Below are 11065 nucleotides of genomic sequence, written 5' to 3' on the forward strand. Positions count from 1 at the left end.
CCCCAAGTGATTCCTGAGCAGCCTCACCAGTGTTCTGACAGCTACTCTGTGTCCCTTTAGCTTTCACTGAGGATGTGCCAGTAAACTCACCTTGTGATAGGATGGAAGAGACTCCATGTGTCTCTAAGGCAAGCTTTTATTTCCTGGTCTGAGATAGAAATATTGGTTCATTTCTCTTTCAGCAGAATTAAGTTATGAGTAGTTGAGGGTGTTCTTTCCAGATACAGACAATTCCCTTGACTGGGAGAATATGAAGTGAGAGAATGTGTGAGTTGGCTAGAAGGACGTGAGTCCTGAGGTGCCTTTCACACTAGTAACTGTGCCAAAGTTGACTGTTAATCCACCTAGAGTCGCCCTGGGTTCTGTGACCACTGAGGCTACCTTGTGATGATGAGCAGGATCTGGACTTCTGGAGCTGCTAGTACCCCCAGACATGGACATAAATGCAGGGACCCCCAACCCTTGCCCCAAGACCGAGTTTCTCATGGCTGAGTGATCAGGGCAGGTCAGGGGTCCGGAGCAGCCACACTGGGACCATCCCTAGGTTCTCAGTCTGGCTTTCCCACTTAGGAGGTCAAGAGCTTGGGTCATTTGTCTCAGCACCATCTCCACCTGAGGAAAATGAATATTAACCAAACCTGGGGAACGGCTGAGTTGAGGGAAGAATCAAGTAATGGATAGCCAGTGTCCAGTGGTGATGAGAAGTGTTTAGAAAGTTAGTTGACTTGTGCTGTGTAAGAGGGAAATATCTGCTGAGCAAACACACACACACAGAGCTTTAGAATCATACCACATGGGCTCACACACGTGCCCCCAATCTTGATTCAGACAAACCCACAGCATCGAAATGATGTAGTTGTTTCCAGGAACCATAGCACACAGACATTGCTCCTGCCCAGGAGATCAGTCTCTTGCTCAGCACTCCCAGCCCTCACCCCTCGTAGGGACCCTAAGTCAGGACACCTCTCCAGCCAAAGCCAGAAAGAGAGCTCCACCTTCATCAACTAGACTGCTCCTCAGCAGAGAGATGATCCCTGCATGGGAACAGTTTTCATTGGCTCTTCCATGCACCTGAGATTAGAGAAGAAAACAATGTGAGGGTGTCAGCATCTTGGGTACTGTGCATACATGTTTTTGTTCTCTTTTTCCTTCTCAGAGAACCAAATGTGAAACTGTTGTTGAATCCATGGCCCCAAAAGAAAACAGAGAGGACACCTGTGGGAAAGGCTGGAGCTTTTCCTGGAAGATCTCTCAAGACCATTTTGACCAGCAATTACAAACTTTTATTTCAAGAAAGAAAATTTTCTGCTGAGGAATGTCCTCCAACTCCAGTTTCTAATTGATGTTGTAATTTTTTTAATTTTTGAAAAAGTTATCTGCTCAGAAAGATTCAACATTCACCCATCCAATTAAAAACTGTATATATCAGCTGTCTTGAATATTATGAACCTTTATCTGAATTCAGCTGAAAAATAAAACATGAATGAACACTTCTGTCTCAGATAAATAAGAGACACTTATCATGAAGGTGGGCAGAATATGTTCCTATGACTTTGAATTGGATAGCTCCTCCAGTTGGCCCTCAGGGAGCTCTAGGACAACATAGAGGAATTGTCAGGACATCTGTGATGCTGATCGGGAAGATCTTGTTAATGTGGACACATGGGTGGAGTGTATGGATGTGGGTGGTTAACAAGTGTGGGTTGAGATATGTAGGACAACCTTCCTGGTGGGTGGAGGAAGGCAAAGGAGATCTATGTTTCAGAAATGAGATATCTTTAGCTTTCTAGCTAAGGGGAACCTGATTAACTTGTAATTGTCAGTCTGACAAAGGGAAACACTAAAAATCACACTATGTTTTGGTGGTAATGTCTGGATGTGAGACTTGGACCCTAAAGAAGGCTAAGTGCCAAAGAATTGATACTTCTTACTGTGGTGCCTAAGACTCTTGAGATCCCTTGGACAGCAAGGAGATCAAACCAGTTAATCCTAGAGGAAATCAACCCTGAATATTCATTGGAAGGACTGATGCTGAAGTTCCAATACTTTGGCAACCTAATATGAAGAGCAGACTAATTGGAAAAGACCCTGATTCTGGGAAAGATTGAGGGCAGGAGGAGAAGCGGGGGACCACAGAAGATGAGATGGTTGGATGACACCATCAACTCAGTTGACATGAATTTGAGTAAATTCTGGGAGATAGTGAAGGACAGCAAAGCCTGGTATGCTGCAGTCCATGGGCTCACAAAGACTAAGCCACAATTTAGCGACAGAGTGTTATGATCAAATATGCATTATATTTATTCTTTTCATAATTTTTAAGAATTAAAAAGTTCTGTAGCATTAACTTTCACAATGGTGTGTACCTATCAACACCATCTACATCTAAATCTTTTTCATCAGATCCAATATAACCTCCGTATCCATTAAGTCATAATCCACCTTCCCTCTTGCCTCCTGGCTTTGGTAATTTCTACTTCTACTTTGGTAATTTCTACTTTCAGTTTCCATGAGTTTGCCTCAAACAGGTTTGCCTTTTATGTACCTAAAACCAGTGGAATCATACAATATTATCTTTCCGTGTCTGACTTATTTCACTAACCACAGCATATTTTTGTATTATTTGATCCATTCATTTTGTGCATATTTCAATCCTTAACTCATTTTTATGCCTGAATAGTATTCTATTCTGTGTATATATCATATTTCATTTTCTTCACGTGATAGCCTTTGGGTTGTTTCTATCTTTTGACTTCTAAGAATATACTATGAACATTAGTGTACAGATTTCTGTATGGTATCTTGATGATAAATAATATTGTGCATATTTAAAATATCATTGAATGTAACAACACAAAGTCTGAATCTCAGGTGAACTATGGACTTTCAATTACTAAAAATTTATTATCTCACTAATTGTAATAAATGTATCACACATATGTTATCTATTAGTAACATATGTTAGATGAAACTGGAGTGATAGGATATAGGAATTGTCTGTACACCTTTTATGTCAATGTAATCCTGTTCTAAATAAAGTCTAATAATTGAAAGAAATCTTGAAACATGGTTTCAGAGAAGAACATATCACAGCTAATGTTAAAAAATTAGTTAATGCCTAAATCATAGCTAGAGACCATCTTCACTCTTAAACATGAATCAAATGTTGAGTTTAAAATGCATCTTTCCTTCCATAGTTAAAACAGTACCAACTGATGTAGTAAGTTTCAATTTGAACACGTGAAATAAAAGAAGAGCATTGCTTAATATTTCACAGTTTTTTCTTAAATATGAGGCGCTGAACATACTGCAATAATTATTCTTGAATGAACTTACTGAGAAAATTTCCACAGTACCTTCAACTGGGTCAGTTATAGGGTGCACTCTATTGTGTGGCAGCTACCAGCCCTCTTGACCCAGTTGGTGGTTGATGTTCTTAATGTTTCTTCTTCTCGCCTTCCAAGCACAGTATCCTGGGAAATGCATTACAATGGAGAGAGCTGTTGACATCTTGCTGGCAGAAGATCAGGGAACCCAGTAATACCTGATCCACAATTCAATCCTCTGGTCCCCTTCCTCACCAGATGCCTATCAGGGCCTCCTGAATCCAAGGTGGACTTAGGAAGATCTGCAGTTTGATATGCACTGAAAATACCCAACAGACTGATTGTGCAGGCAAATAGCTCTATTTAACTGAGACCTAGAAGCTCAGCAGAGCATAGTGACCATGCCTGATGGACTCCATTCAAATCCCGTTTAGGAAAAGTACGTATTTGGGAAAGACATATGGATCCCCCTTTGCCTCAGTCCCCTATCGTAAGTTGGAGAAATGTTAGTATGGCCTATTTTTAGTATTATGAGGCCAAGAATGATTAAATACAGGTAAAGTATTAGAAAAATAAAGGAGGAACTTCCCTGGTAGTCCAGAGATTAAGAATCTGCTTGCAATGCAGGGGATAGGGGTTTGATTTCTGGTCAGGGAACTAAGATCCCACATGCCTTGGAGCAACTAAGCCTACATGCTGCAACTACTGAGCCCAAGCACCACAACTAGAGAGTCAGAGCCCTGCAATGAAAGATCTGCATGAGGCAACGAAGATCCCATGTGCCACGGCTAAGACCCGATGCAGCCAAATAAATAGAGAGATAGATAAATAAATAAATAAATAGGAAAGTAAAGCACTGGTGCTTCATAAATGTTCTGGAAGTGATCAGTTTTGAATGATGGAATAAAGAATAAAGTGGAACTTTCGTAGTGATTGAAAGCAGAGAGGGCATTTGGATGCCTCCAATAAGTGGGGATGGAAGCTTACTCTTCAGCTTTTTCACAGAAACAAGGTTTTACAGCTCATGGAGAGTATCTATTATCACCTCCTCTGACACCCAACCCTACTGGGGAGGAAGGGGAGACAAAATGGGGACTGTAACCCATATGTTACAGTGGAGGGTGTTGAAATTTAGAGAGATCAAGTGACTTTCCAAGAGTCACACAATGATGAATGATCAATCTGGGACAGGATTGTAGTTTGCTCCCTGAGGACAAAGATGCCTGCACCCCTGAGACCTGTGCTGAACCCCTGAACCAGGAGCTTCTCCCCACCACTCAAATTCTCCTTCTTTCTGGTTTTCTGGATGGGAGCTGATGCCCTGGAGAAGATGCCTAAGCCTAAAAAAGAACTCAAATCCTCCTACCGTTTGTCTCTTCAATTCCTGATCCAAAATACAAGTTCCATCTGAGCAAAGCCCCCCAGAAAGATCACAGGGTTCCAACTCTGTCCATCCTTCCCAGCCTCTTCACATGTTCAACCATCTCACAAACAGCCTTCCCAGTGCCCAGGTCACCTTGCTGAGTGACCAGTGGTCTGTTTGGCTGCTCAGTTGGCTCAGAGCTCAGAACCATCTAAACCAAAGGCCACATGATGGCTCTACCAAGAATTAGCTTCCCTTCAACTGACCAAGTCTGGTTGAGCAGTTAATGTGAATTAACTGGGCAGGTGGACATCTATGCTGGGCTTTGGTGACTTAATTAAATCTGTGATGCTCAAAGTCTCACAGCTGATCTGAGCACTGATTTGAACAGCCTGGACAAAACACTAGCTAAGAATGGGCAGGAATTCGTCTTTTCTCACTAAAATTCTGATTCTATCAACTCCTCATCATGCTCTAGACTCTAGTGGAAGACTACAGAGCCCCATAGTCTTTTGGAAAATCATTTCCATACTCACAACTTGGAGATCATAGCCCAAGATTCTCCTTGAGGATTAACAGGCAGACCCCCCTTCCCTCAGTGACCAAATGTTCATCCTACTAACCTGACAGCACTATCCTGTCTCACTAAACTCCCTGGCAACAGCCAAACAGTGATCTTGTCCACATCAACCCATGGAAATCCCACCAGTAAATCCCAGTTTCTTTCCTTTTTAAAAGTCTCTGGATTTACACTGCTAATACTTGTAGATTTGGGCAGCTACCTTTAGAAGAGTTGAGCTGTAATTCCCTTTTCCTGTAATGTCCATTTTGTTGGAGACATCATGGTTCTCCTGCTTCAGTTCTTTCCATCTGTTCTCTGGTAGAGTGTGTACAAAACTGACACTGGGAAATTGTACATTTTTCTAAATTTAGGAAGATATTTATGGCAGCCAGCTGACAGAAGAATCAAAAATATAATTTAAGGAATAAAACAAAACTATAAAATACATTTATAACCCTGTATATAAATTAGAGTAATGGAAAAGAAAAAAAAAAGATGAGGAAAGTACATTAGTAAAAGTTAACTAGCCCATTTGAAGGAACACCCTTCAGAGGATCAGTAGGAATCTACCTCCAGAACAATAATTCAAGTTGCCCATTTTCAAACTCTTAAGGTTGAAGATGAGACCTTCTCACTTGACACTGTATGTGAACCTCTCAACTCACAAAGCGGCAGTTGGTATAAAAAGCAGAATGTGTATTATCACATTACCATGGTGAAGATACATCACAGAACTTTCAGAGTGAACTGGACTCTGCACAGGATGAGTCCAACTGCTACCGTCCAGAAATTGTGCTTTTGTGGACAAGTTTGGCTTTTCAGAGTAAGCATTTTATTTCAAAAATTGCATCTCAGGCTCACACATTCCTCTCTGATTAAGAAAATAATTTATATGACAGAAAATGGCCTTCCCCCCAAATATAGATCATAGTGAACATTTCAGGGTGAGGAGGGACAATGCTAACCCACCGAGAATAAAAAGAGATCCTATTCTTGATTAGAATATCATCTTGGTACTGATCACAGGTTTGCGTTCCTAACACACGGTGAGGCCAAACAATACCAAAATATCAGGAGTCTAGAGCAGAGAAGGCCTTATTTCAGGGCCACACAAGAAGAAAAGACAAACAACAAACCTGAGCTTTCCAAAAGCTTTCATCAAAGCCCGTTTCTAGGAAAGCTGACGAAGTGGTCTGGTTACTTCGGGGGTCAGGGCCTTTGTTCTTGAAGTCAGGTCATGGTCAGGTCACGATGTTCCCATAAACCTTCTTCAAAATAAATGCTACTCTCAGTTCTGACAAGAAAGGGTCAAATCTCAAGGCACCACTCTCTACCTCTGAGGTCCAGGCCCAGGCCAAGAGAAGGGGTCTTGGGATGGCCGGTTATCCTGCCCAGAGGGCATCCATCCAGCACCCAATTTGGGTCCTCTGCCAGTGCCTGGCCCTGGTTGAGGGGGCAGGTCTCAGCTGGCAGCAGCCTCAGAGTCAGGTCCCCAGACCCCACCCAACCTTTATCACTGAGGGAGCCTGGCTCCCAGGACCCAGCCTGGCGCCTCAGGCTGTTCATTTAACCTGGAGAGAATCACTTGTAGCAAATATCAATTGGGTTAATCCCCAGCTCACAACAATTACCCTCTTTGAGAGAGGTCCCAACCACAGAGGCAAGCCTGAAGTAATGATATGTAAGATCCTTGCACTTCATCCTTAACCTCCTGCCACCTCCTGGGGGTGGACAACTGATCAATGCTGTACCAAGTGTGGAAATGTGAAAGGAGAGACAGAAGCTGATGAAGCTCTTACCTTAATAGCCAGTGTCATACCTTCCAGCTGCCAAGGGCTCTGGGAACCACCACCCAAGTGGACTGCTACTGCCTACAGGTCATGGAGGTAGGCATGGGGGAGTTCAAGGTTACTTTGAGGCCTAGACCTGGCCAATGGGCACCCATGGTGATGGCTCTGGAGCTCTGTGGGACACAGTCCTCAAACTGTCCTGGGCCCCTGTCTCACACCCCTGCCCTGAGGCCTGAGGGCCTGGATAGCACATGGAGAAGGCCTCTGTCCGATTCTCACCGCACTCTCTTGAGAGGACTGCTGATAGGTTGCCCCATGGCAGAGCATAACCTCTAGCCCTGGGCTAAGGGTCTCGTAATTTTGACTGTGTGCCTGCCCCCCCCCTGTTACACTCTCCACCCATTTCTACTATTCCTGAATCACCAGACTTTCCTAGATAAAACCAAGTGTAAGACTTACTCTTTTTATAAATAAAGCTAAGTTTTTCATGTCTAATGTTCACTTGTATTCTTTATTTAGAGCCCTATAAATTCTTCTCCTCACAAAAATTAATGTTTTTGTAATGTGTTGCAAGTATATTTTCAATTTATCAGTCTTTTAAATTTTTTTTTTTAATTTTTAAAATTTATTTTTGTCTGTGCTGGGTCTTCATTGCTGTGCATGGCTTCTCTCTAGTTGTGTGCTGGGGCTACTCTCTTGCTGTAGAACACAGGCTCTAGGCGCACAGGCTCAGTAGTTGCAGCTTGCAGGCTCCGGAGCCCTGGGTCAGGAGTTGTGGTCCACAGTCTTAGTTGCTGAGTGGCATGTTGGATCTTCCTGGACCAGAGATCAAATCTGTGTCCCCTGCTCAAATCTGTGTCCCCTGCCTTGGCAGACAGATTCTTAACCACTGGACCACAAGGAAAGTCCCCATCACTTTTTTTTTTATTACAGTTACTTTTACTTATATCATGAAGACATTTATTTTATTTTCAAAAATGTCAGTAATTTAAATATACTTGTTATTTTGGCTGTGAGAAGGAAAAGGGGAAAGGATATTATGACTAACATTCTTATTAAGTGCTAAATATTCCTTTAAGATTTTTACTAATTAGGAAAATAACTACAGGTGTTTCAAGACAAACTTCCCTATTAAACAATTTTGAGTATTTCTAAAGATGTATGTCAAAATGGATTAATTAATTTTTAGGATAATTAATATAAATTTTCCCCCAGAAATAACATACAGTCAAAATACCCTGATACATTCATAAGATGAAATGGAGTATTTTGTAAAGCATGTATGGTAATTTATATTTCAAAAAGCTCAAAACATTTTGGAAGTGATAATGATGGTATATCAATGATTCAATCATTTGAACAGATTTGATTTATGATATGTCTATTCATCAGATAATGAACTTATAGATGTCTGCTAAGAAAAGAGAGGCACATTCAATAAATGTTAGTTAAAGAACATTAAATGAACTTGTGATTAAATTTATAATGTCCTATTATTGATTTCAATGGTGAAGAATTAACTGAGTTTTAACATATCTCCAATTTGCCAAGTAGATTTGTATGTCTTTGACCAAGCAACATATTGGATTTTTTGAAAATTTTCCTATAGTTGATTCAACAACTGTTTATAAAAGTTGGTGAATATTTATAATAATTAAACAGGATAAATTATGTAAAAACAATGAAATAGGACCAACTTAGAGAATATCACTCTGTTAAATGCATAGTACCTTGCACATTCTAACTAATTCAGCTGATGATAAATATCATGAGCAATTATTGTTATGGACTGCATCTTTGTGATGGTCTCAGGAGATGGGGCCTTTGGGAGGTAATTAGGTCATGAAGGTGGAGTCCTCATGACATTATCGTCTTTATAAAAAGAGGAATAAAGCTATTTCACTCTTTCTGCCATGTGAAGATAAATGAGAAGGTGGCAAAATGTAAACCAGTAAGAAGGCATTCACCCAAACCTGACCTTTCTGCATCTTGATCTTGAACTGTCAACCTTTAGACCTATGAGAAACAAATAATTGTTGTTTAAGCCACCTCATCAGGGTATTGTGTTACTACACCACGAACTGACTGAAGCAACTATCATTATGGATTTTGAAAGTAAGATTTTTCTTTAGTTTTGCTCCAAAATCACTGCAGATGGTGACTGCAGACATGAAATTTCCTTGGAAGGAAAGTTATGATGAACCTAGACAGCGTAATAAAAAGCAGAGACATTACTTTGCCAACAAAGGTCCGTCTAGTTAAAGCTATGGTTTTTGCAGTAGTTATATATGGATGTGAGAGTTGGACTATCAAGAAAGCTGAGTGCCGAAGAATTGATGCTTTTAAACTGTGGTGTTGGAGACGACTCTTGAGAGTTTCTTGGACTGCAAGGAGGTCCAACTAGTCCATCCTAAAGGAGATCAGTTCTGAGTGTTCATTGAAAGGGCTGATGTTGAAGCTGAAACTCCAATACTTTGGCCACCTGATGCAAAGAACTGACTTATTTGAAAAGATCCTGATACTGAGAAAGATTGAAGGTGAGCAGAGAAGAGGATGACAGAGGATGAGATGGTTGGATGGCATCACCAACTCAATGGGTAAACTCCGGGAGTTGGTGGTGGACAGGGAGGCCTGGCATGCTGCAGTACATGGGGTCGCAAAGAGTCGGACATGACAGAACGACTGAACTGATCTAATAGAAAAGAGCCACAGATCATCCAAAAGGCATTGTTCTGAACAGAATTAAAGAGACAAAGAAAACTGTATTCAAGATATTGTGATAAAGGTTAAGACTATTGAAAGGACAAAGATTGAACTCAACTCCCCTGAGACAAGTAACTGATCCAACTCTCACATCTGTACATGATTGCTGGAAAACATAGTTTTGACTACATGGACTTTTCCTGGCAAAGTGATATCTCTGCTGTTTAATATGCTGCCTAGGTTTGTCATAGCATTTTTTTTTTAATTTTTTTAAAAAATAAATTTATTTATTTTAGTTGGGGGCTAATTACTTTACAATATTGTAGTAGTTTTTGCCATACATTGACATGAATCAGCCATGGGTTTACATGTGTTCCCCTTCCTGGACCCCTCTCCGACCTCCCTCCCCATCCCATCCCTCTGGGTCATCCCATTGCCCCAGCCCTGAGCATTTGTCTCATGCATCGAACATGGAATGATGTTCTGTTTCACGTATGATAATATACATGTTTCAATGCTATTCTCCCAGAACGTCCCACCCTCACCTTCTCCCTCAGAGTCCATAAGACTGTTCTATGCATCTGTGTCTCTTATTCTGTCTCACATATAGGGTTATCGTTACCATTTTTCAAATTCCATATATATGCATTAGTATACTGTATTGGTGTTTTTCTTTCTGGCTTACTTCACTCTATATTATGGGCTCCAGTTTCATCCATCTCAATAGAACCGATTCAAATGTATTTTTTTTTAATGGCTGAGTAATATTCCATTGTGTCTATGTACCACAGCTTCCTTATCCATTCGTCTGCTGATGGACATCTAGGTTGCTTCCATGTCCTGGCTATTGTAAACAGTGCTGTGATGAACATTGGGGTACACGTGTCTCTTTCAATTCTGGTTTCCTCGGTGTGTATGCCCAGCAGTGGGATTGCTGGGTCATATGGCAGTTCTATTCCCAGTTTTTTAAGGAATCTCCATACTGTTCTCCATAGTGGCTGTACTAGTTTGCATTCCACCAACAGTGTAAGAGGGTTCCCTTTTCTCCACACCCTCTCCAGCATTTATTGCTTGTAGACTTTTGGATAGCAGCCATTCTGACTGGTGTGAAATGGTACCTCATTGTGGTTTTGATTTGCATTTCTCTAATAATGAGTGATGTTGAGCATCTTTTCATGTGTTTGTTAGCCATCTGTATGTCTTCTTTGGAGAAATGTCTGTTTAGTTCTTTGGCCCATTTTTTGATTGGGTCGTTTATTTTTCTGGAATCCAGCTGCAGGATTTGCTTGTATATTTTTGTCATAGCTTTTATTCCAAGGAG

At 41.0% G+C, this 11065-nt stretch overlaps 1 long non-coding RNA gene across 1 annotated transcript; it reads right to left on the reverse strand.

The window, feature by feature from the left end:
* Window positions 1-1345: 1345 nt before the first annotated feature.
* On the reverse strand, window positions 1346-5959 carry LOC145507941 (uncharacterized). Its single transcript, XR_014055249.1, has 3 exons — window positions 5822-5959; window positions 5472-5643; window positions 1346-3473 (listed from the first exon to the last, which is right to left on the reverse strand). It is a non-coding gene; the product is annotated as an uncharacterized LOC145507941 (long non-coding RNA).
* Window positions 5960-11065: the final 5106 nt, after the last annotated feature.

This window comes from Giraffa tippelskirchi, chromosome 5 (assembly GCF_054371585.1).
Source record: "Giraffa tippelskirchi isolate mGirTip1 chromosome 5, T2T-mGirTip1v1.2.pri, whole genome shotgun sequence".
Lineage (NCBI taxonomy): Eukaryota > Metazoa > Chordata > Mammalia > Artiodactyla > Giraffidae > Giraffa > Giraffa tippelskirchi.